The sequence below is a fragment of the Lichenostomus cassidix genome, chromosome 1 (genome assembly GCF_008360975.1).
Source record: "Lichenostomus cassidix isolate B80296 chromosome 1, HeHo_3.0, whole genome shotgun sequence".
Lineage (NCBI taxonomy): Eukaryota > Metazoa > Chordata > Aves > Passeriformes > Meliphagidae > Lichenostomus > Lichenostomus cassidix.
This window is the reverse complement of record NC_139479.1, coordinates 114,007,613-114,034,774: the sequence shown is the minus strand read 5'-3', so window position 1 is coordinate 114,034,774 and position 27,162 is coordinate 114,007,613. Positions and strand designations below refer to the sequence as shown.

Below are 27,162 nucleotides of genomic sequence, written 5' to 3'. Positions count from 1 at the left end.
GAGAAAAATTCTCCAAAAGTCAATGTTCCAATTCTTTACTGCCTGTTTTCAACAATTTTCCCAAACTTCTTCTAGCATTGACTCTGAAATAATTATTCTCACTTGTGCAATTTATATATTATAAGGCACCTCAGTGTTTCTAAGTCACAGACGACTTTGTAATGAAAAGAAAACAATTCCATTACCTAAGATTATTGTTAATTGAAGGAAATATTAACTGTACTACTGACAACAGTCAACCTCCAGAAAGGGCAGCATTAAAAATTATATGCAGCTGTCATCTTAGAAATAAAAATAAACCTTTCAGTGAGAGCAGACTCAATTTGACCTTTTCCTCTATTTAAAAAAAATAATAACATTGAAGCAAAACACTCCAACACAAACCTTCCCAGCATTACAAAAGAGGGATTAATGAGAATCTATTTGGACACTGGGAAAAGCACTGGCAGGTTCATTGTGAAGGTTAATTCAGACACCTTTACTCACACAGGGAATAGAATTAAAGGAACAGAATTTAAAGGCAATAGTGAAGGGTTGATGTTGAGCTGGGAGCAAGGAGACACCTCAGAGAGGATACCAGACACATCTGTCATGGAGCCTAATGCACTCAGGACCTTAATTCTGGAAGAATAAGGCAAAATGTTAATGGATATATACAGATTGTCCAGAACAGATCCAAATTCCGTTCTGCTCAGGGCACATTTAAAAAAAAAAAACATTAAAAACCTGAAATCCTGAGAAACCAGAGTCATTGGCAAAAAACCTACCCAATGAGATCCACCTGGAGCAACTGGAAGCAAAAACATCTGTGCAAATACCTAGCAGGAAATAAAGGCATGGAAAAAAATAATTTTGGAAGGCAGAGAACGTTGCAGGAAACCACAGGGTCGTTCCTGGCTGGAAGTGCCTTCCCATCTTTCCTCTCCTTAAAAACTGGCACTTGCCTTTGCACCACCAGGACTGCCCTGGAGCTGTACAGAGACCTGGATTAGGGAAAGGATCTGGGTTAAAAATAACCTGGGTTTGCTGTTCCCTGATCTGGTTCACCAGATGGCCCTGGGAGAGCCGGACCGGCACAGCCCAGGGAGCCCAGCACCAGGAACAGGCAGCACAGGAGGAGGGAAGCTCCCAGGGAAAGCTTCATCCTGGAGTCAGGAAATACAGGACACAGCCAGGAGAACTGGCATGGAGTGAGAAGGGCAGCACCAGCAGGAATTTATCCCTGAATTCCCCAAACCTGCTGATGCTCAGGAGGGAAAGGCTCCCAGGACTGCTTCCAGCTCCTGAGCTTCCTCCTGCCAAAGACCCATCCCTGGCACTTGTCCTGGCCAACTGGTGGAAGAATTGGAATTGTTGGGAATCACCAGCAATGGCTTTGGCCAATCTGGAGGGGAAGGAGTTTTCAAGGAAGAGGGTGAAAAGGGCCATGTGCTTCAGCAGCACCTTGCACACATCCACCATGGGAAAACATCCATGCAGGAAAACGCCATGGAACAACATACAGTGACTCAACATCTCCAGGTGTGCGATGGATTTCTAAAATTAGGTGGTTCTTCAAACCCCAGAGTATTAAATACTCCACAGAGCCTCCTCTGTTTTTCACGTGCAGGATGGAAGTGAGAACTCAAAAAGAAGGAAAAGTGTGGAAGCCACTAAACTGGGAAAGTTGGGCATCATCCTTCCTCCAGGAACATCCTGCTGGCTCAGCCCCAAGGAAGACAAGTGACACACGTCAGGATTCTGAACGTCACCCTGACCACACCCCCCTCTGACATCACTTTGTATCCTTAGAATAACTTTCCCACTTGGAGGATGCCAGCAGAAGGGCAGAAGGGCAGAGTGAGCTTAGGAAAAGAGGCAAATCCCATCCGCATTTTTACTTACTCACCAGTTACTGATTAAAAAAAAAAGTAGTCTAATCCCCTGGAAAACTGGAGGGGTTGCTTTTGGAGCCAAAGAGCAGGAAAAGGACAACTGCCAGTGAAATATCAGCACTCTGCTCCCTGCTCCTGTTGAGCCCTGTTGGATTTTGGATGCCAATGCAGCAGTAGGATGGGTAGATTTGAGATATTTAAATCAGACACTCTAATCCGAACTCGTATCAGCAGATAAAAGAGACTTAAACAGAGTGAGAGCTGGTTTGCTTTTATATTTAGCTCCATTTAAAAGAGACTCATTTCTCTAAGGCCAGTCTTTCAAACATGTCAGTTTGCCAAGAAATATCGCTCTGCACCACATCTGCCAAATTTTGTAATCCAGAAAAATACACACTGGAAATAAATGCTCTCATTCTTGATTTTCACTTTATTGTGTTTAGAAAAGCTAAGGGCAGTAAGTTCTAGTCTAGTTTAGTCATCTGCTTCAATTTATGTGGGGCATCTTTTGGAGAAGGGTTTTTCTTCAATGTCCAAACTCAGAATAATTGGAATATCAGACTCATTCAGCTCAATGCATAGCTGAGTAGCAGAGTTCGGGGAGACAGATCCTACTACCAACAGAGCATAGAAAATAAGCACTGATTAAATCAGATGGCAATCCCATCATCCTTAGTGGATCCACCTTACCATCCTTAGTTTTCCACCCACCACTGCACCATTTCCACTTGATCTCCCCCCACTGTTTTCTTGTACTCTACCCATTTCCTTCATAGCTCCCAACTTGGCTCCAACGTGCATGGAAAATTTGCTGAGCTGTCAGATGGATAAGGAGGTTGTCCACAGCCCAAAGTTCAGCTGGTGGCTGTTTGTATTATCACCCCTTGGGGCTGATCATAAAATCATGGAATCCCTTCACGATGTTTTGCCAATGCAGCCACACAAGGCAGAGTTGGAATCTTTTCTCCATCATCCTCATGAAAATGGAAACATGACAACAAAATCAATTTGGAGATTGTTGTATTGACAGAAACACTTCCTGCTGGAGTTATTTCCATCTGAAAAACCAACTAAGCCACATTGATGAAAACATTGTTTAAACTGTGATTCTGCAAGGAAACCTTTCATCTCTACAAAATTCACCCATCCCAGTTCTAATGTCTTGGGAAAAGGAGTTCTGGTCTAAAAAGGGCTTCACAAAACTGATTTTTTTTTCACTTATCCATAAAGTTTCTCAAAGCAACAATTGACTATTTATCGGGTGGTTTTCCTTCCATTGTACCCAAAGCACACACATTCTGCAGTACCTGAGCAGCATCCCTGCGCTGAGCCACACTTCATTAAGTAATTAATTGAGCAGTTCAGACAGATTAGGTAGCAATAAAAATTATTTTAAGGTGGGTAACTGCTTTTCCATAAAGGTGTTCCCAAAGTTCCCCACAATCTTTCAAGGCCTTTAATTACTTTTCAATAACAAACTCACTTAAGAGCTTAAAAGCAATTAAAAATGAGTTAAGTCAACATTTCTTTCACTGGGGTTTATTAAGCACTTGTTCGAAGCAGTCCCAATCTCTCCTTGCTTTAGAAGTCATTGGCAATTTCTGTCACCACAGACTTAATTTTTATTCACTTAATTCCCTTTGCCACGCAGGGACAGTTATTGCATAGCAATGCAGGTGAAAAACTCTCCAAAATTTAGAGTAATATCCCCCAGTTCTTAAAGAGATCATAGGGGGGATCCCCCCCCAACACTCAACTACTTCACCTTCCTGAATGCTGCACATGGATTATAAAAATTCCTGATAATATTAGAGCAAAATAACGAGCTTTCCTCCAGCTTTTGCAAAGGACTTTAATCATTTCCTGTTCCAATCCCAGCACAGACCTTGCCTAAGGCACGCTAATCCTTACCCCACACATTTGGTTCCTGCAGTCGGGTCAGGTCACCAAGCAGACCAGAAATGGTTCCTCATTAATTATTTAGTCACTACAGAGTGTGGATTTCCTCATTTCCCACATTGCCATTTCCCAAGTTGCTGGTGTCTTGTGGTGCTCGTGAACTTCCCCACTGGCTCCAACAAATCCACATTCTCATTCCAAACTACTTCCCTCTGCCAAAACCTCCCCACTGTTGCTCTCCTCTGTCCTACCCCAGACCTACATATTCCACATGCACCTCTATTTTATTTCCCAGTGCTGACTCCTATTTGAAAACCACTTTTCCTTGCACAAAAATAAATAAATCAACAAAAAAAGAAACAGACTTTTCTCCAACCAATTCCTAAAAGTGTTACCTTTTTCCATTCTCCTTCACACAACAGACAGTGTTTCCACTCTCACCTTATACAACACAGGGGGAATGGCCTCCCACTGGCAGAGGGCAGGGACAGATGGGATATTGGGAAGGAATTCCTGGCTTTGAGGGTGGGGAGGCCCTGGCACAGGGTGCCCAGAGAAGCTGTGGCTGCCCCTGGATCCCTGCAAGTGTCCAAGGCCAGGCTGGACAGGCTTGGAGCAGCTTGGGATAGTGGAAGGTGTCACTGCCCATGGCAGGGGGTGGGACTGACTGGGCTTTAAGGTCCCTTCCAACCCAAACCATTCCATGACTCCATGAACTTCTCACTGTATTACCTTCTTCTATGTAAAATGCAGCTTCCCTAGGGTAGGGCCATGTCAGATATAATATAAAATGCACATCAAAATTAAGTAACATGTGACATGTTTTTTCCTCTCCGCTGGCTGCAGTGAGAAACATCCTAAAGCAATGGGTAACACTAAGCCTGGAATCACTAAGCCTGGAAAAGACATCCAAGATCATCAAGTCCAACCTTGAAAAGCTACAAATGCCCCAATCAAGCTCCAGGCCCTGAGAAGCACCAATTTCTCTTCTTGCAGCCCTGAAAATGTGCCTGAGGAAGCCCAAGAGAGAACAGTAGCAGTGCCCCTCTTGCAGAGATAAGAAATAAACTATATTACATAGACCACAGCCTAATCTCACAAAGATATTTAGGAGCTCAACTCCCAATGAACCAACAATGTTAAATTCCTAAATTCCTCTGCAGATCCAGGCACCAGAGAAACACAGTTCTTTGAGATGGCTATTTCACATTTAATGTTTGTTGCATGTTCTGGAGAACATACAAATGTGCCAAAATCTCCAAACATGCCCCAGTCACCAAACCTTTGCTTCTACAATTCCTTTGCTGCTGCTGTTTCCACAGGAATTCCATTCCAGGCTGTTTTGGTAGGGGCGACAGGTTCAGCCATTTTATGCTTTCAGCAATCACTACACAACTCCATTTTATTTCATGCACTGCAATCAGAGTTTTGCCCTTAGTTTGGCACCTTTTTATACCATGCAGTAACAATTAACTCCCTTTGGCATAATTTCTATGAATCATTGATTTAATACAGATAGCAAGGAAAAAGAAAAGACCTATTAAGTCATCTAAATGACCCAAGCAGCACCGCTGGATTGTTCTCAGCAGCACATTTGCTGTGCTTGTTGGAAATGTGCTTGCACAGCACAAGTACAAAAATTGTCTGCAGAGCAGACATGTTTCACTAACAGATGCTTTAAGTCAACAGGGCTTGGAAATCTTCAGTTTATAACTAAATGTTGTACTGCACTTTTACTCCTCCAAACAGGCTTTAATGTTTCTAGAGGGGGTGAGAAGGGGTTATTTGTATTTCAGTAGAAAATACTTCCCTGATGATTTCCAAGCTGAATCTAAGGTTTGAATGTCCAAAGCAGGACCTGGAATATCCTGGGACCATCTCTTGAGAGGATATGGATGCACTGCAAGAGGATGTCCAGTTCTAGACATACAAATAATACAGATATAAAATGTACTTTTAGGATGGTTTTTGGGGTTTTTTTTTTGGTGTTTGGGTTTTCCTATCTTCTAAGAAAATAAGGCAGGACTTCCTTGATGGAATTCCAGGAGGCAAAGGCAAGAACAATACTGGAGCTACTCCTGGCAGATGTGTTTTCTAATCTAAATCATTCTCCTGGGGATTCCCATGTTCCCTCAGGCAACAGCTCAGATTTGGGGTTGTTTTTCCTGCCACACCACAAACGTTCCTTCCAATTCACCCATGGGTTTACAGATGGTGCACCCTACCCCACCTACCAAACCCCTGAGAGTTTAAAAGTGTTGGTCTCACTATGAACCCACACACATCTTTGGGGTGGGATTCATGGTGGGACTCTTGGGGTTGTCCAGTGCAGGGCCAGGATTTGGATGCAATGATCCTTGTGGGTCTCTTCCAACTCAGGATATTCCACGATTCTACAATTACACCCTGTAATAACCAGCCCTCTGCTTACATCAAATCACTGACCTTTACTTGTCCATCTCACAGCCCACCACTCCCAGGGATGTAAAAAACCTTCCTGAATCTAAGGGAACAACATCCATCCTCAAAACCACTCAGCTCCCGACCAGGAGCAATCAAGGAACTACCAGGAGTACCGTGGCAGGATGAGAGGTGTTTGTAATTAAGCACCTCTGCACAAATGCAAATTAAATGTGCCCCATGCTTTATTTGAGTTTAGCAGAGCCTGACTCTGCTTTTGCTGGCACAGCTTGGAAAGCTGCGACCCGAGGGGAGGGAGCAGAGCTTTGTGAAAGAAGCGTTAAAAGAAAGCTAAGCAAAATCATTTCACAGGCCACTCCAAAAGCTCCCCTCCGTGTGCTTCCTTGACCCACTAAAAGCCTTCTGCAATAAACAGCCAAACACACAGATGTCCAAGGCCCTCCTGCAGAAACCATTTGCACTGTAAACAGGACATAAAGTGGGGGGGGTAAAAAGGAATGCTGTGAATGTGCAAGAATTAAAAGCCCTAAATTTCACTTTGTACCTCACAATGCAGTCACTGTTCCTTCACAGACTCACTGTTCCTCCATATAAGGTATCCGAGTGGAGATCTGTGATTTGGCAGGACCTTGAGAACCATCATGGGAAGAAAGACCAAAAACCAGAAAAGTGGCTAAAAGCATTAGAACAACAGCAAAGAACAAGGGAATAATCAGAAAAATCCTGTCAGGAACGATGCTAAAGAAGGATCACTGTCATGAGAACTGAGATCACCAGATGACTGTCAAGACAAGGAGTTACTGGGAATAAATCACCACAGAGGAACATAATCAATGTCTGTCTCTTCTCACTACAGTGACAACATGGTCCCTGTGCCACCCTGGCAACCTGCAAGGCTTTAGAACAAAACCTCTGAGACAACAAGCCCCAGATAACGCTGATTGCTCAGAGTAAATCCAGAAGAAATTGGACACAATGCAATCCTGCACTGGATAATGGAAAGAAAATACTAATGACCCCCAGATTTTGACTGCAAGCCCAGAACATCGTGAACCAAGAGCAACACACAGAAGTGTCCATGAACATCAGTGATTCCTAAGCACCACCACGTGCCCACCTGTGCCTCAGACTAAGAAATGTTTCCACTGGACATCCACCACAATTCCCCAAGCATGGACAGACATCTCATCCCACTCCATGGGTCAGCTCCTACCCACTGCCTTCCTCAGCATCCTCAGATCATCACCACCCCCAGACTGACAGGGCTTTGCATGTCACATTCTGTCACATATCATCAAATTGCTTTCACTGAGCTGTTAATATGATTATCACCATGGGTCCTGCTGCAGGTTTGGATTTTTTCCCAAAGGAAAACAAGTTCTCTGAAGTCACTTGGATACAACTGAGAGAAATGAATTGTTGGTCTCCTGAGTATAAATCATTGTCCTTGTCACGATCGTGACCACTGCTGTGTCAGAATGCACAAGAATTAGCTCTAGAAAGTGTCTGTACTGTAAATTTCAACACTGAAAAAACCTTCAGATCCTTAAAAACCTCTTTGCTCAGCTACAGTAAGGAAGAAGACACAGAGAAAAAACTTGTATGAGTAATAGGAGAGATGTTCAGTGCTACAGATAATGCAGGAAAATTTATCCTCCCCCCTTTTACACAGCCCAAAAATGAGTAATTATGTGCCAGGAGATATCATCTACTCCACAAATCAAGTCACTGAAACTACAGACTAAAAATTGTTTTTAAGAAAGTCAATTTATTAGCGATTACTGTGCAGACAGACATATGAGTGCTCTTGTGTACTTGCTGCATTAACAACCTCTCAAAAGCCACAGGAAAAGGAAAATCAATACTGTGTATTTTTTCTCACATCAATTTATCTACTGCTGAAAAAAAATAACTCACTTCTGTGTGTGCCACACATGACATATCCCAGGTTTCCTCCGAGCAAGGAAAATAAAACAAGCTTTTGCTGGTTTCAACCAACCAAACCCTGCCTTGCTGGACTCAGATTCTGCTTTAGATACAACCTGAAATAAGACTTGAACAAACTCAGAGCAGTCTCAGGCAGCCTGGCACTGGTACACAGAGCCTTTTGTTACTGATCCTGTGGTGCTGGCACGGGGCTGGAGCCCATTAGCAGTGAACGGTCCACTAAATACTTCATGATTCTGGATTTCAGACATTTCCCAGGACAGGTTCTATCACTACACATCCTACAAACGAGCATGACAGTTGCTAAATAAAGGATATCATGCAGAGTAGCCTCTCCAAAGCACTCCCAGAGTCTCTACCTAGGAACCAATCTCTGTATTTTATACATATACATACACACACACATATACACATGAATCAAAAGTATGTATTCTTTTTCTCTCCAATTACAAACCACAAATTTTCACTGCATAAAGCCTTTCAGGCTGCTGCTTTCACAGGAATCAAAATAAATCCCAGGACAGCATTCCCTGTAGAGCAGACTAATCTTGTTTCCTTCATTTTCTTTTTCCAGGTCACCAGTTTACTTCCCTCGGCCGGGAGCTCCCCACAGACTCCGGGAGGGTGTCTTAAAGAGCCCTGCATTTCCCCATCACTAAACCCCAAAACGTTTCTGCCAGATCCCAAACAGGGCAAAGCCCCCTCCAAAACTAATGCAGCAGATTTTTATTCCCCAAGTTGGTCCGATTCTCAAAGACCTTGCTGCTTTCCCACAGCCAGCGGAGCTGGGAATGCACAGCCACAAAGCCTGCCCGGGGCTGGGAGCAGCACAACGTGGCCTTCCCAGCCAGGGTTCAGCAGATGTTTGTACAAATCCACCCCAATCCACACAGAGGAGTGGCTGGAGAGCAGTCCCACAGACAGGGATTGGGGGTGCTGGTCAGCTGGAGCCAGCGGTGAGGGCAAACCACATCCTGGGTGCATCCAGGAGCTGGGCAGGAGAGGATTGCCCCCTGGCCACTTCAGGCTGGATGTTTGGAAGCATTTCTTTACCAAAAGGATGGTCAAATGCTGGAAGAGGCTTCCTGGAGAGGTGGTTGATGCCTCAAGGCTGTCAGGGGTGCCTGGACAATGCCCTTATAACACCACGGTGTAAATCTGGTCAGCCAGGAGGCCTGGACGATTCCTTCCAACCAAATGAGTTTGCTTCCAAAGCAGGACAGAAACCCCGAGGACTGGAGCTGATAAGCTCCATATCTCACCTTTGCTCAGGCACTGGGGGTGACACTGAGGCGCTGATCCTCCTCCCCAGAGACACTTCCATGCCCACTTGGCTCCCAGTGCGCTCTCCCAGGTGGATAATCCTGCCCGGAGCCAGGCTCCTTAAGGCCAAGCGGCTTTGTGGGCGCGACGAGCCACTGGCGCCTCAGACAGGCTGCGCCGCCTTCACTCTCACCGCTGCCCTAAGCTCATCTGAGCTCCAAATGACACAGCCAGAAACGTTCCCTAAGCCTCAGGGAACCACAAATGGTCATGGCAGCACGAGGAGAGGTGGGAACGGAGCAGGAGAAGACATCTGCTGGGAGCCTGCCTGGTGACACAGGGTGGGCTGCTCCTCGAGACAGGGAACTACTGCAGCCTGCTTTTGCCATGGTTTTTATTCTCTGCCCTCATGTCAGAGCTCACCCACCAGCAAGACACCCACTTCTCCACCTCTCCTGATCCCAAGCTTTGTAAGACCCCCTCTTTCTCCCATGCCCTGCAGCCAGGTGCTCAAAAAGAAATCACAGCTGAGCTCCGAAGTCAAACGTCCCCATCCACCAAACATCAAAACCTGGAGCAAAACTTGGGGTTTCATCAAAATTTGGCTGAAGTTGACCCGTGCCCTCCCTCACAACCTGTGAGGAAGCAGCCGACGAGCAGATGTCACTGCTGGATAAGCCTCATTTCTTTAGGAAGCTAAAAATGGAACCAGCCATCACCACCATCATCTATGTTTAGACCCAATATTCCAAACAATTCCTCTCTTTGCAGCTCTTTTTTTTTTTCCCTTCCCGAAGCTATCTCTGGCAGAAGAATTAAACAGCTGCCGCTGAGAGCAGGAATTGAGTTAAAAGCTGAAGAAATGCAGCGCTGGTAGCAGAGGTGACGCACCAGCTGGATGCATTCCAGGTCACTGCAGCCTGGCAGGCTCTCCAGGAGGACATCCCAGCGGATCTCGGCGGCACAGTTGGATTTTTCCCCCACGTATGCAAAAGCCATAACTCCTATGGAGCCAATCATTTCACGCTGGAAGCCCTGCAATTCATTTTTCAATGGTTTGCCAATCAGGTTATTATGTTCAAGCTAAGGGAGAAAAAACCCTACAGAAAGACTTTTCATGGGGAAAGCATTCCGCTTGGGATTTTACTTGTCTTCCTGTGCCAAATTGGCAGGAGAGCTGTATAATTACAGCGCTTTTGCAAACAAAATTAATGTACAGCAAGTCTGTACATGGCCACCCTCCCATCCATGGATTTTATGGAGAACAGAGCAAAAGGATGCCATAATTTTATTTCACAGTGAAACCACTCTCCCAAAACAGGAGTATTTTTAAGTAAAATCCCCATGTGTTCCCACGGACTGTAGTCCCCTCTTCCATTTTAAAAGGCAGACCAACTTCACCATGCAAGAGCCACAGAGAACAGGGACAACATCCCTCAGATCTGTGTACCCACACAGGATACCCAGGTGTGGTGTCAACACATGATATGTGGCTATAGAGACAGAGGAAGGGCTATTATGGATGTTGTTAAGCATAAAACCTTCTTTTCTTATGTTTCTGACCAGGAGACCCCGTTTTTTAGACTAATGTATAACCAAACACATGCATCTAAAATCAATTCTCAAAAAAGCCACCTTATTATATCTTAAAGGTTTATTTCCCTTTAATATACCAGCATATCAGTCCCATTAAGATCCACAACCAGCTCCCAAGAATCCTCTGCTGCTGTCACAAATGTTCATTCTGTGGATCCTAATTTCTCTTTGTTTTCCCTGTCACATTCAATATATCTCTCGTTTATAAATTATAGACTTGCCTGATTTCCCTAACATCACCCAGGAGTCTACAGTAATTCAGGAACCCAGCAGAGGCTGGGGAGGTCCAAATCCAGGATGCTGAGACTCCTTTAGGATGAAAACAGACAAAGACACCTAATTCCCCCCAGACTGAGAAGGCCAGATTCCTTTCCTTTATTTTCCCTTCAGAATTCCACTCCTCACAATTCACTCTTGAGGTGCTGAAGAGATGAAGGTGACATACACGTGTGGCATAGGATCCACAGGATACCTCACAGAGCATTTTCCAAAACTGTGCCAAACCCTTTACTCCATCAAACCACTGCTCCTGAAAGCTGAGCAGTGCAGGTGACCTTTGAGTGCCTGGAGGAGCCAGCAAGAAAGATGGAGAGGGACTTTGCACAAGGGCCTGAAGGGACAGGATGGTGGAGAGGAATGGCTTCCCAGTGCTATAGGGCAGGGATAGATGGGATATTGGGAAGGAATTCCTGTCTGTGAGGGTGTTGAGGCCCTGGCACAGCATGCCCAGAGAAGCTGTGGCTGCCCCTGGATCCCTGGAAGTGTCCAAGACGAGGTTGGACAGGGCTTGGAGCAACCCAGGCTAGTGGAAGGTGTCCCTGTCCATAGCAGGGGTGGCACTGGATGAACTTTGAGGTCCTTCCCAACCCAAACCATTCTGGGATCCTCTGACATGATTCTATGATTCCCTATTTCCCAGCAACACGAGACACATCCCCATTTGCTCCAGAGTCACAGCCCAGATTTTTTCTTTTTTGGAAACAGAATAAGATCTGTCAATTCAGCAGCACCCCCACAACACTGGCATCATTGAAGAATTTACTCAGTGACCTTTCAGCTCCAGATAAGCACATACACTCCTTAAACATTAACTCCTTCCAAACCCATATTCATTTCAGCATTATTTTGGACACTTTAATGGTACCAATACAACCATAGTTTAGAGCAACAAATGTCAACAACATTCCACAGTCTTCTTCAGCTTGTGAGAAGTTCAGCACAGCAATTAAACCACATGTATGAAGCTAAACACCAGCTTTAGAGCTGCTGCACTGACAGCTTCTCTCCAACTCCTCATGGTCCTTTACCATTGTAAGAGGCTTTGTTTGTATTGTTTTGGGAGGTTTAAGTCATCTTATATATACTTCCCTGGCAGTTCTCTTGGGGGGAGAAAAACATCTTTATAAGAGGATTTTAAATTATTTTAATCTGAAGAGCATGATAAACATTTCTCACTATACAGCAGGAACAATCTGTTGTTGTTGGTACATTAATCCTGGCGAGCACTTGAAGGGCAGAAACACAATGGGGTGAAATTGTTACAGATGGCCTCAGGGTTATTCCAATACTTGAGCAACTGGAATAACGGGGTGGAATTAAAAACATGGGCCCAAGCATAGGAAACACCTCACGATAAGATCACGGTGCCCAAAAAAAGGAACATAAAACTGTTGAAGAAGAGACAGTTGTAAAAATTAAAAATGAGCCTTGTAGAAGCACATGAAGTATTTTCTAGCCCAGATGGAAAAACCATCCATCCTTTTCCACTCAGAAAATAATAACCAGCAGGAAAATTATCTTTCTTCCATTTGGACAAGTAAAATTTCACAAGGTTACGGTAGAGAACAACCCAGAACTGGCAAAATGGAAGAGAGGAGAGATAATCTAATAGGCCTTTTCTATCTAATTTTTATGATTCTTATGAAAAATGACCTGAATAAGTGAAGTTATTTGCCCTTGTCCTCTTTGTTCATATTGGATTTAGTCATAAGGGAAATCCTGCCAAGGATAGTACGTTTTACTCAATTTACCACCCTTTGTGATTGCTCTATAAAATACTGGATACACGATAGGAAAGGTTATGGAGGTTTGGGGCGGGGGTTTTTTGCCATGGAAAAAGAAGGAATGCATCGAGCACTTGCTGGCAGTAAAAATTAAGACAACAAGAGCTAATGGAATTTTCTGTGGAGAATGTTTATCTATCAGTCCATGTTCAAAGGATTGTATTTAACCCGAATACGGTATAACTTTAAAAAAAAATAGCAATCGAGTATTAAACAAACAGTCTCTTGCAACATTTCAGTTCCAAGTAGGTCACAAATAACACTGGAGTCAGAAGCTCCATCTCTCTGCTGCACAGACTCTGTAATTGCCAGAAGCTGAGGTTTCCTTTGAATTCCCAGTATTTATTATCCTGCTACTTTTGGACTCTCGCTGTTAATCATACGGTCACACTGCTCCTGCTATTACAGAAGGCAAGAAACCAGAACCTGCTCTTCCAGGCTTTGCATTTGCTGTCGCTGACTGATCCCACACGGAGCTGCAAGTCCCCTTTGCCGACTCCTTGCATGGAATCCACCCCCAGCCCCAACATCTGCGCCGACAGAACCTGGGTCACGCACAGTGCAGCCTGCGAGCCATAAATAACACAGAGAGTTCTGGCAAAGCCCAGGTGCAGCCGGTCACGAGCACCACCAACCCATTGCGGGGCTCCAGCACACTGAGTTGTTTTCCTAAAGCTATAAAGGCCAGCCATAATGATGCAGGATCTGTTAAATCCTGGAAACACATTCCCCACACACACCGCTCCACGTGCAAGCTGTGTTGTAAGATTCCAGGGAGAGGTTTGGGCATTTCTTTTTTGCCATTCAATTCTACCCCAAAACAGAGCCTGGGAACTTGCAGCCACACTGTATTGTAATAAGGGGTGTCAAAAATTCCAAGCAAATGAGTACCACATGTTTGGGAAGCAGACCCTTTTCCTGGGCTGACCTTGGAGACTGAAGGGTTGCCCCTTTCCTGACAAAAGGATTGCAGGAAGAAAAACATCCCGAGTGCTGCCAGGTAACTGCATGGGTGAGATCCTGCAGCCCTTTGCCATAGGCAGCACGAATCGAGTGCTCTGGATGAGACTGGATCCCATTTCTCTGGAGTTTCCCTAAAAACTGAATGGACTCCCACAGCGGGTCTTGTTACCTCACAGACTTTGGTTTTTTATGGGGCATTCTCTAAATCACTGCTGCTACAGTATCCCCCATGGATTTATTAAGGCTGCTCTTGGAATGAATACTGGGAGACAAAGGCAGAACAGAAGCCCTGACTCACCTGGAGGAGGCTGGAATTTTTGTTGCCATTGGAAAGATGGACATGCTCCTCTCCAGCTGTGTCAGACATGAGCGTCAGAAGGCCTGGAAATTATACATGTTACTCCTTAACCTCTTTCACAGCAAGGTCCTCCTGACCCTTTACTTGGGATTAAATTACACACATTTACAAAAACTAATTGTCTACAACGCATTCCAATTACAAGTCTAATTATACTTATCTAACTGTTGCCTGACCGACTTGGTCTGCAATCAAACCGTGCTTTTTGCTTTATTCCATATTAAATTGGGCTGGAAGGCTTTCTGGAGTTCTGGAAGTTCAGAAACAGATAAAATAGAAGCATCTGAAGACTGAGCAGATAAAAGGCCAGGCCAACATATAAGAGCTTTCCAAGAGCCCATCACAAGGATCCATCAGGATTTAATAAATCTTGGACTCAATATCTTTACTTGAATATTAATTGTTTCCAAAACCAAAAAAAAAAATGCTCAGTTCCAAGCTTCAGGAGGGTCTTTCATCCAAACAGAGGATTATGTCAGTCCCTCCTTGATCTTAGCACATGTAAATCAATTTTGCGCTACTTTCCTTTTTGGAGGCTCTGAACAAGTCTATAAAAACCTTGCAGTTTAAGTCCAGGGAGAAAGGGATGCCATTCTCTTCTGCTGCATGAACTATGCCCAAGTGAACATCAGCAGTGCCCCATCAGAGCAGCCTCAGCAATTAACACCTTCTTCTCACCCATCAGTTCCTGGTGACAGAGTTCATCCCGTAAGGAATCACAGCGTGCATTTAATTTTCTCCTCAGAATTTGCACCATCTAATTTACTCATAATTAGCATAGATGATCTAAAATTCCTTTCTGATCTTAATTCCCACCAAACCCATCAAATTCAAGCCCTTTTTTTGTACACAGACTACAAAAGCTCGAGTCATTACAATTCCTACCCAGTTCCACGCTGGTGTAAATGAGAGAATCAGACCCTTAATTTTCCAAAGAGCTTGAAGGCTGCGTTGCATTAATGAACCTCCTGGAACAACCATGTGCCTGTGAAGAAGAATGTCAACCACTTGTATGGCAGCCTTTGAAGGCCTCTCCAAGGAGGAAACGAGCCATCAGCCCGGACAGCTGGGTTTTGAGGGATCACAAGACAAACAGATCTGTACAAAGAGACGCTGAGATTGTTTTACAAGGCCTTGTACCCCTGACCTTGGTCCTACTCTGTCCTGCCCTGCTGAAAACCCTCCAGGTGGGTACACACAGATTTGGGGATGCAAAATGGTTGTGGCAAAATCCAAGCACCAAGAGAGCACTTCAATAGTTGGGTAGAAAAAAGGAAATATCGGGGGGAAAAAGGAACATCTTTAATTTGCTTGATTTGATGTTTATCTTCCACGCTGAAGAAGCCGAGACAGGTTCAACCTGGGCTAGTGGAAGGTGTCCCTGCCCATGGCAGGGGCGGCACTGGAAGATCTTTAAAGTTCCTTCCAACCCAAACCATTCTGGGATTCCATGAAAACACCTGTCAGATCAATTCTGCTGCTGACATCCCAGTCTGTTCTGGGAGAAGGCTGTTGGTTTTTTCAGGAATTCATCCTGAGAAATGGAAATTAATTCTACGAACACAAACACTTGTGCACCCCACGCTGTATTAATCCGGATTCCAGTTTCCAGGGGAAGTTTGACATTAGTTCCCAGCACACATCATCACTGAGATGTATCATTCTCTGTTTCCTACATAATGAAAAATTAAACAAAGACTCTCAAATTACTAATTAGATGCCATTGTTTAAATAAGTGTGCACAGAAGCAATGGCCAAAATAAAGGAGTTCTAATTTTAATGAAAGGACATCGGTGTACTACTGATATTTGATGGGTTGTACCAAGCAGGGAGTAGAAATCTATTTTAGGATAACAAAAGCAAAATTTAAAAAAAATCAACAAGTTTACAATCAAATGATTCAAATCAGCAAGCTGGAATTCTTGACTTAAATATAAGTTAAATCGGCAATAGATTCAAAAAAATAGATTTAAAAACAGAAAGTAGGTAAATGAAATAACCATTTCCTCTCCCATCAGACAAAGCTCCAGGATCCCCTTTGCCAAGAAAACAGGAATTTTTAAGAGAAATTGAGTATTTAAAATAAATTACACCTATTGCAGCCCTTTCTCACATAAAATACAATAACAATCCAAAATATTGTTAAAGGGAAACAGTAAAAGGAAGGCAAAAACTACTTGAACTAGGATGGTAAATGGTAAAATCCAGCTCTCCCCGCCTTCCCCACCAGGAATGCAGTCACACACAGGCTGTGTCTGTACACAGGAATACAACAGGAAAAATTAAACTGGCTGTAACGACAACAAACAGAATGGAAATGGAATCCATTCAGAGCCTCCCACTGTCGAATTCCTTGGATGATGACTGTTGGAATGGGCATAAATTCAAAGTACAAAAACCCAAAAGGTAAAAGATACTGGTTCACTGCCACTCTACCTTTGCTAGGACTGTGTAAGGCACTCAAGGAGTTCGGAGCATGATAAAATCCAGCTTATTCTTCAGTTCTCACCATTACTTTTGAGTGCCACCAATGCCAAACCCCAGAGCTACAAGGGCTTTTGTGCCATATAATTAATCCCTTCAAAGTTTTTATCCAAGAAGCCTGAAAACAGCTTTGCAAAGGAAATATCAATCATTCCTTTCCAGGGATTTGGAAAACAAAAATCCAGATAAACTACAGATCTTGCTCCAAGTCATACAAGAACTCAGCTCCTGTGTCATGCACAGTACATGTCAAATCCCTGCTTTTGTCTTTCCCTTGCCTTGACTGCAAAGCACCTCTTGCCATATCTCCCTCTGAAACCAAAAATAATACCTTGGCTCATTGCAAGAGAGTTCATTTTCAAGAGAGAAAAACATAAGTTTGCCTTTGACAACTGTTTCTTTAGATTGAAATATCCTCTTGAACAAGAGAATTTTTCATACTGGAAAGGTGTGAAAGCTCTCCAACTTCTCTTTGCCAAGTTTTAATCAGTATAATCCAGGACTAACTTCCCAAGCATGGAAAATGGGAAGGTTTTGGGTTTTCCCAGTCCCACAGGGAGTTCTGCTGCTTAGAGATGAATAAAACAGGTCAACTCCACTGCAGATCTGCAGCACTCTGTGGGCTCCAGCACCTCCATCCATAATTCATGGTGTTGACACATCTACCTGCTGCTTGGGAAAGATGAGCACAGACAAACATGATATGAGGAAGAGTTTTTTCCTTCTTCCACTCTTGCTTCCACTCTCTCAACAGAAAATTTTAAAAAATGAAGAGGCTGAAGAAGCAGAGTAGGGATTAATCCCAGAAGCTGAAGAATAAACTTATTGCTTCCACACAAGCCCCTGGTTGTCCAGAACCACATATGCACACTCACAGAAGGTAAGTCTTACATATTATTTTTAAAAGTTAACACAGTCATTTACCTTTGTAATTATCAGTCTCAAACTGCAGGGAAACAGACATGCCTATGAAATGGGATCCATCCCTATGAAACAGCCAAGAGTGTTCAGATGGTTTGAAACTGAATGTTGTCAAACATGGAAAACTTAAGTCTGGTAAGTGGGGAAATTGACTACTAATAAATAAATAGATTTATTTATACAATCCCAGAATGGTTTGGGTGGGAAGGAACCTTAAATATCACCCCTGCCATGGGTAGGGACACCTTCCACTATCCCAGGCTGCTCCAAGCTCTGTCCAGCCTGGCCTTGGACACTGCCAGGGATCCAGGGGCAGCCACAGCTTCTCTGGGCACCCTGTGCCAGGGCCTCACCACCCTCACAGGGATGAATTCCTTCCCAGTATTCCATCTATCCCTGCCTTCTGGCAGTGAGAAGCCATTCCCTGTGTCCTGTCCCTCCACCCCTTGTCCCCAGTCCCTCTCCAGCTCTCCTGGAGGCCCTCTAGGCACTGGCAGGGGCTCTGAGCTCTCCCTGGAGCTTTCCCTTCTCTAGGTGAACATTCCCAGCTCTCCCAGCCTGGCTCCAGCCCTGCAGCAGCTCCATGGCCTCCTCTGGACTCTCCAGCAGCTCCAGGTCCTTCTGCTGTTGTTCCCCAGGGCTGAGGCAGCTCTGCAGGTTGGTGTCACCTGAGCAGGGCAGAGGGGCAGAATTCCCCTCAGCCCAGGACACATCCAGCTTTTCATCCCCCAGCACTCCCAAATCCTTCCCCAGGGCTGCTCTCCAGCCATTCCCTGCCCAGGCTGTGCTTGTGGCTCAGGCTGTGTTCACTCCAGGAGGGCTCCTCTCCCCCTGAGCAAGCACCGTGGCCATTAGCACACGATGACAAGCTGGGGTCATGTCGTGGAACACTCCAGCATGTGGAGTATCCTGCATTTAGTCTGTATGCAATTAAGACCATTTCATTGTCTCATCAGGTTCCCTGTGATACCCAATTAAATAATAACACAAGGAAAGTGCTCTTAATTAATGAGGAAAATGCTCTACAAGCTAGACACAGGTGTGTGTATCTCAAGTAGGGCCTGAAACAGTTGAACAGATCATTTAATCTTTATTAAAAAAATCCCCACTCAAATTTGTATCTAATTACCTCAATAGCAGGATTCTTTCTGATTTCTTCCACGGGGGTTAAATTTCTTTGCAATATTCAACAATCAAGTGGTTTATAAAAGACTCAAATTAAAACTGACACTTGGAGTGCAAGAGTGATCACAATTTACACATTGCTATTCTCGGGATGGAACAAATGGGTTTCAGCCATCTTTCTCCTTGCAATGTTTTTACAAAATCAATCTCCTCTACTGATACTGAATGAGCACATTTGTATTTATTCTTATACCCAGCTCTGCTATTTGGGTTGAGCTAAATAAAAGCCCATCCCCACTGTTAGATTAGTCAGGGCAACATCTTTTAAAGAAAGATATTGGGAAAGGGCAGAATATCATCCTCAGTCTCTTCCTTGCACCCTTCAGTGAACGGAACGGCAAAATTTAACTGCAAAAAAATGACATTGCCATCAAGTGCAGCCATTCTGTACCCCAGTTTCTTCAGCTAAGTAAAGTGGATGTGTGTCCTTCACTCCATTAAACACACAGGACCATTTTACAGAACTGTATGGAAAATTCTGCAGTCATGGGAGCTGCTATGGACAACTTTGATAACCTTTATCTCCCACTTCCCACTGCTTGGTTTCAGTGACATTCCAACCTCAATCAGCTGGAATTGTTCAAGCCACAGTTTTCTGCCTTTGGTGTCTCACTTGTTCTCAGCTTCACAGATTTCAACCTCAGAATGGGTCTGACTCTTCTGAGACCAAGAAAGAGGTCTCAGACCTGATCTGAGAATTCTGTATCCAAAAACTGGGTTACCCCAGGATATTCCATGAACTCTGAGCACTCCCGTGTCCATAAACTCCTCTGTTCATTTCCAGCCTCACCTTTCCCCCTCCCTACCAGACCACCACATCTCGGTCCAACACTCAAACACTGGGAAATTCTAAATTTCTACCCCCAAATGAGAATCAAGTATGGAAACAAAGTCCTCAGTTCTGACTTTAGGAGCAGGAATTGCAAGAAACATTATTTGCAGGGAGTGAGTCACACAAAAATCTGCCCTTGTGTTTCTTCCCAGATCCTCAGGCACAGTCACCTTCCCTGGGAGATCAGCCTTCCAATTCTTCAGCTCTTTTTTCCCCAGACAGCAAAGGAAACCAGCTTTCTAGAAACTCAAATCTTATTCAGAGCACAATAAAAGTCTTTGATTTTTTAAAAATACTGTAAAAAAATTTCAAAGTACCTATCCAGGCTACAGCAGCCTGTCCAAAATCTTCTACAGCAGATCCCTATGGGGAAAGGTTGATAAAGAGGACAGAGCTGTCAACCTGTACTTTCATAACCTCCCACCCTAGTTTTTTATCACAAGGTTCTTCCCTAACCTCTGAATTTCTTACTTCAGCTGCTCATTTTCAGCTCTTGAAAGTTTCGGTACAAAGGAGCACAGAGACGATTTCTTCTCTTTGATCAATCACGTCCCACTGTTCAGAAAACAGGCTCCAAACCATTAATCTTGCTTATGTTATCCAAACGCTTGCTAGGATCTCATCTTTCCTATAATTTATTTAGCACTGAGTCCCTTGACAATACATCTGAGGTATTCTTAGATCACTTCAAACATCAGTCAGGCCAGGAGCTCTGATGGCGAGGCAGAACTGGCAGGGATGAGTTTTAGATGCAGACAAAGACTGATCAATGCACGTGGCACTTTTTCTGCAAATGCCATGAATAGTGTCCAGCTGTCCCTTGGTGAAGTCTGGCTTCAAGCAGCACAAGGGATCACCTGGAGACATGCAGGTACCACAATGCATCACCTGGAGCCAGTGGATTTCAATAGAGGCTTTGTCTTGCTGCTCACAGGATTCTTGTTGCATCATTTTATCCAGTGCTGACAAGCACTTGAAACTCCATTTTATACAGTTTCCTGAATTATTTTCCCAGGACACAGCAGCCAAGGTGAACACTGAGGACGGGATCAGTGTGGGGAGAAAGGAAGTTTATATATGGAAGTTTATAATGGTCCTCAATGGAGATCCACCAGGCACCAACCATCACATCATCAAACTCCCAAACAGTCCAGGCTTCCACCTGTATTTGACAGCTTTTACAGATTCTCTCACATAATGAGGGAGCTGGGGAGAAAAGGAGGTTCAAGGGAAGAGCTTCTGGCTCTGCACAACTCCCTGACAGGAAGGTGCAGCCAGGTGAGAGTCAGGCTGTGCTCCCAGGGAAAAGGGACAGGACAAGATGAAACAGCCCCACGTGGTGCAAGGGGAGGTTTAGACTGGCTAGCAGGGAAAATTCATTCCTGGAAAGGGTTGTCCAGCCGTGGCACACCTGCCCAGGGCAGTGCTGAGTCCCCTCCCTGGAGGGATTTAAAGCCATGTGGATGTGGCACTTGGGGACATGGGGCACTGGTGGCCTTGGCAGTGCTGGGGAATGGTTGGATTTGATGGTCTTGGAGGGCTTTCCCAACCTTACCAATCCTGTAATTGTATATAAGGGAATACATTTATAGCATAAATATAAATCTCTTTAACCTTCACTCTCAGCAATTCAATTCCATTCCCATATTCACCATTTGCTCCACAACATTTTTCAGGCTTGTCTCCAGCTCCAGTTAATTTGAGCTGCATGTCAAGCCCACCCTACCCACAGTGCCATCCTCCACAGAAGTTTTTCACCAGAATGAGGTGGTAATTTCAATGTGAAGGTTGGCCCATGGAGTAAAAACTAATGTTTCAGTCAGGGAACTCCATCACCCCTTCACACAACCCATGTGCCACAGCCACGGGTTAACAGTGCCTGGTGCCCTCCTGCAACTCTTTCTGCCAGGGAAGAAAATACTGTTCAAAGTTTCATCCCTTTAAACAACATAATGCTTGACAAGAACATACCCTGCATTGGTCTCTGTAGTTTTAAAGGAAAAGTGATCAGTTTTAGAGATGAGAAATGCTCTTTTCCTTGGATCCTTCCTTACAACAGGCATTCACCTTTCAAGGGTTCCCCCTTTAAAACACCAACTCCCTTGGATGCAAAGGAGGGCACTTGCTGCCTGGAATTTTCTCTGGAATGCTCCTGCAGTTAGACTCTCACCCTGATAAGCCAAGCAGACTTAGCTCTGAGCTCCTCTGTGTGTGTTTTTTCTAGTCCTCAGACTATTTTTGCATTTCTTCCATTCCCCTACAATTTATCCAGGAGCTATTTCAGGATGTTGAAATGGAAATCATACACGGGAAAGTCACAAGCACCAAATACAGAAATGCAATCTGTTCTCTTCTAAATATTTTCTTGCTCATACACCTAAAAATTAAAAAAAAAAAAAAAATTAAATTATCTTTTCTGCTGCAGCATTGCTCCTGGTGTTTACATCCACCTGCTCTGTAATGCCTTTGAGCACCACTGCCCAGAATACAACTCTCTCCAGCTCTCTTGGAGTCCCTTTAGGCACTGGAAGGTGCTCCAATATCTCCCTGGAGCCTTCTCCTCCCCATGCTCCCAAAATCCCATTGCATCCACTGCCAGTTCATTGAAACCTTTCTAAAACCCATCCAACTGACCGCAATAACCCATTTTTAATGTGATTAATATAATATTTATTTGCTAACATCCTGCCAATTCTCTCCATCAGAATATCACTTGGTACTGAAATGCCTCCCAAGTCACAATTTAAACAAGAGCTTCCCTGGATCCACCCCAGAGGTTTCAGCAGGGCACCAGGTCTGCAGGAAGGCAGGACCAGGGTTAGTTCTCAGTGCTGCTGATCTGCTCTGAGCTGCTTAATTGAAAACAGTAATTTAAGCACAGTCAACTCGATTTAATTTCCTAGTGATGACAAAAACTGGGAACCTATTTAGGCATTATTAACTTAAAATTAAGTTGGTATTAACTTGACTGTAAGTAGAAAGCAGATCTCTAACAGGACTGAATTCAAGTCTTTAAGCACCCCTTTATTCATTGAGGTTTGGCTGTCTCTGGATGTTCTTACATAAAAATATTTTTAAGAGATGTTTATTGTAGACAGGGCAGAATGCTGAATGGGTAAATTAATGGGTAAAAATGGGAAATCAATAACCTTTGAAAAATGGATTGTCACAACTTTCCTGATGTATGGATTTAAAGAGAGACAGATTTTGAGCAACTAAATAACTCAAAGTGAAAATCCACCTAAGAACACAATGATGTCTTTAACCTCTAATGATGGCTTCTCACCAATTCTGTAAAGACTGTATTCAGAAATAAATCTCAGATAATCTGGAGTGATGGACATGAAAGAGTCTTCTAATTTTCCACTTTATTTTAGCATGTGAGAACAAAATTCTGAGGGTTTGCTAATAATGAGTATTATGGGCACACTGTCAAGCAGCAGTAAATTATCCCTGTATAAAACAATCCCTCTAAGATGAAACACTGAAGGAACAGCAATTTTTAGTGGATCAGCTCGATTTTCCAGGCATTTTGGGAAACAAAACTGGCTTTAACAATAAGGTACCTACATATCTTTTTCTTCTGAAATTAGAGTGACACAGTTACCTTGGAAAAAACTATTTTTAAAAGCTTCCAGCTCTCTGACTTCCCTGGTTTATCTGATAACACTCTGGCTTCACTTCCCAGTGTTAATTGGGTTTGTTCCTGCACTGCTGTATTTTGCCTACAAATACAAAAATGAACCAAATCAGGCAGAAACCATCAGGGTTAATTATAATCAGTACCAAAATCTCGAGTGCTATTTGTGGCAGCAGTGGATTTTTATCCACTCTCTGACTATGAGCCACTCAGTAAAACAAACACAGAAGGGAACTCAGGAACTGTGTCCCCATGGATTCAGGTGCTTTTTGGGAAGGTTTAATACAGAGTCTCAGAATCCTCTGTGCAGAGTCTCTGTTTGCCCAATTTTTGTGGTTTTTTACAGTATCCAGCTACTTGAAACGAATGTAAAATGCCTGGGGGTTTTATAACCTCTCAGGCTGCTGATCCTCCCTACTGTTACCACTCTGGCAGGAAACACAACTCCCAGAAAACTGCTCCAATTAAAACAGATTTCCGCTCTCTGCACCAGGAATAGACTCTGGATACTCCCCAGTAACTTTCAAATGGATACTCCCATTAAATTATTTCAATATAAAAAGATTTGCAGACAGTACTGATATCCAACCAAGCATCTTCAAGAGGACACATCTTAAGTAAATTTAATATCCGGGTTTTTCTCTGCTCTCTCTTTACTAAATGGCAACATCCCTAAAATATGACAGGAATCAGCTCGTGGTGTCTACCTTGAAGCAGGAAAAGGAACACTGCCCTGTTTTCTCCTCCCTCAGGCAAGCCTGTGTTCCTGGAACCCTGCCGGCATCTCCACAGGGCAGGCAGAAACCAAAAGCCAAAAAATAAGAGATTGTTTTCCCCAATGTTCTTCCCACTATATTTGGGTAAATATGAAACACCCACAGAAAGAAAGAAATACCAAAAAATATGGGAAAAAAATCATTAAAAGGTAAAAATCATAGGAAGGTCAGGTAAAACCTAACCTAAACTGAAGACACACCTTCCTCCAGGAAGAAAACTCCATGATCCATAAGCCCCAGGCTTATCCTGATAGCCACAAAATCCTGATAACACCAAGAAAAACGTATTCCAGAATCAATGGCCTCCCTGCCCCAGGAGAAAACTCTGCTGAGGTCCTTTCAGATTTAAAAACAAGATTGCCAGTGAAGTAAAGCCCAGCTAATCCTGACTGCCAGCACAGTCCTGAGGAGAGAGGTCTCACACGGAGAGAAGATTCAAATCAGGACTTTCACAGATCAAGGGCAGCAGCCTGAACTGCAAACCCAGTGAGAGTGACACCAGAACAGTCCCCACAGCCCTGATGTCACACCAGAGACATTTCCATGTGGCAGGAATCATTTGCTTCTGAAATCTGTGTAAAACTTTAAATAAAGGGCACAATAAAGGACCCCAAACATGGGGAGTCCACAGCCTTTCCATTACTTCATGTGGCAGAGAAGGGGGAAAGTTGTCACTGTGGCATCTTCCAACCTTTCATTGATCTGTCTCAGCAAGTACAGGCATTACCAACCCTTTTTGCCCTACTCCAAATGGGCAACTGAGGCACTGTTTATGCAGTTTGGGGGTTAGAAGGAAATTGTGGAATGGAGCAAGTGCCAAACTTACATGGTTGGATCATAAGACCATTGTTCATCACCAGCAAATTACGAGTCACAACATAAAAGGTTGGAGATTTGGGTTCTCTGGCAGAGAGATCTCCCCTGAATGAAGAAGTTCAGCACAAGGCTGGAAATTCATCCCAAAAAAATCTCCACAGAAGACAATTCTGCTACGTGGAATTTGGTTAAAGCCAGCAACACTGGCCACAAACAGAGGCAAAAAAGCTTCCCAAGGGCTGAACACAAACATGGAGCGTCAGGCTTTGTGTCAGGAGAAGTGGAAAGCACACAAACTGCAAGGAATAGGAGGGAATAGTCACAGTCAAGTGCCAGAAACGTCAGTGAAGAGCATCAGGAAAGCAGGAGAAAGTCAAGGGCATCCAGGGAAACACCCGTGGTGAAAGTCACGCTAAACTCCGCGCGTGTGTTTAGTGCTGGCAGGAAAAACAACCTTGGGATATGGAGAAAAATGGTTTCCTGCTGCTTTCTCCAGCCTGTGTTCAGAAAATCCAGCCTCTGCAAGCATGCTTTGTGGATCAGCATGACTGACTCCAAGAACTGCCATGGATTTCCTCTTCCCACAGACGAGCACCAATATTGGCTGATCACTCTGGTCACAAGAAGTAACTGTGCCTGCTGGGAGCAGCGATGGTGTCAGCTGGAAGCAAGCAGTGAGAAAAGATTTCAGGGATCCTGGAAAAGCACTCCAAGGGAAAGTCTAAGTCAAGGTTTGGCAATCTTCACATGGTGCCATCCCAGGCTTCTTCTTCCCACTGGCTTGAGGGTGCCAAGAGAAGCCGAGGAGGAGCTGGTAGGAGGTGCCTCTCAAACCAGCAGGAATTTGCTTCCAAGCAGGACAGCAGCTTTTGCAGAGCGTGGAGCTCAGGGAGAGGCAGGAATTGCAAGCTGCTGCCTCTTGCAAAGCAGTGCCCCAAAATGCCAATGCTCCACACTGCACCCACAGTCTCCTTGTACATCCACAGGTTGTCAACTCTGAGCTAAAAGATGCATTCAGTACCAGAAAAAAAAATCATGAAATAGAACAAGGCTGCACGACTGATGAGAGAATATTTGGATTTGAGTGATGGAACAACATTGGAGGGAAGGGAGAGACCATGAATTGCAGAGCCAGCATCTTTCCAACTAATAAGACACCTTCCCAGATGAAACTGCTGATGCATCCAGGAAAGGCACAAGCTGAACACAGGAGAAGGACACTCAGAAGGGGAAATGAGGTACAAAGTCAGACAAGAGCGTTCATAAAAAAAATGAATTTTCTGTTGCTATATATGGATGCAGGGAGTCTGGATAACAAGCAGGAACAAATGAAATCCTGGCCAGCAGTAAGAAAAGAATGAGCATGTGATGGGACTTGAAAATCATTAGTGCCATGGTGTTCAGATATGAAAGGTAGAGATGGCTGCAATGTATCCCTCAAAAAAAGGTAGGAAGGCTCACTTCTCTCATCAACACTGCAGGAGAACTGAATTTGCAGAGCAACTTGGCAGAAGCTTGGTGTGTTTTAATGGGTGAAGCCAGGAGGAGGTTCTGGGAAGCACCGAGACAGGTATGTGAGTCCATGGGGGAAAAAACCCATGAGGGCTTACAGAGGAGACAGGAGGGATACAGAAACTCTCACAGCAAGTGATTCAAGGAGATTGGTTTCCCAAAATCAGAGGGGACAATTTGTAACACCAAGTGACTCATTTGGGCCTCCTTACAAGCAATAAAGCTGCAGAAATCACTGGGCTGGAAGTCTTGACAGTGCAGAAAAAGGACAGGCTCGTATTTAAATCTATCTAAGCTTAGTAATTCAATCAAGATTGCAAAATGCCTTGATTTCAATAATTGATTTTAACTTGCATGACGTTTGTACTTTTTAGTTATCATCTTAATGAAATATCAACATAATCACAGACTCATAGAATCATTTGGGTTGGATAAGACCTTTAAAATACTGAATCCAGCTGTAATGAAAATTGGCATCACTTGAATTTCCACAAATACAACGCAGCAGAGGAAAAATTAAGGAATTTGCATATAGATGGTCCACTCACCACGTTTCAAAGTGCTTTTGGGATCAAAAAGGAAACAGCTCCAGAGTGAAGTTTGAAGAAGCTT

At 44.0% G+C, this 27,162-nt stretch overlaps 1 protein-coding gene across 4 annotated transcripts in view; it reads right to left on the bottom strand.

The window, feature by feature from the left end:
* The window catches only part of FAM168A (family with sequence similarity 168 member A), a 125,653-nt gene that overhangs the window by 90,465 nt on the left and 8,026 nt on the right, over window positions 1-27,162 (bottom strand). Inside the window, exon 2 of one of the 4 annotated variants that reach the window (XM_085077948.1) lies at window positions 14,325-14,407. The exons of the other annotated variants lie outside the window; for them this stretch is intronic. The gene's annotated coding sequence lies outside the window, so the exon portion shown is untranslated. The remainder of the gene's footprint in view (window positions 1-14,324; window positions 14,408-27,162) is intronic. 4 annotated transcript variants of the gene reach the window in all.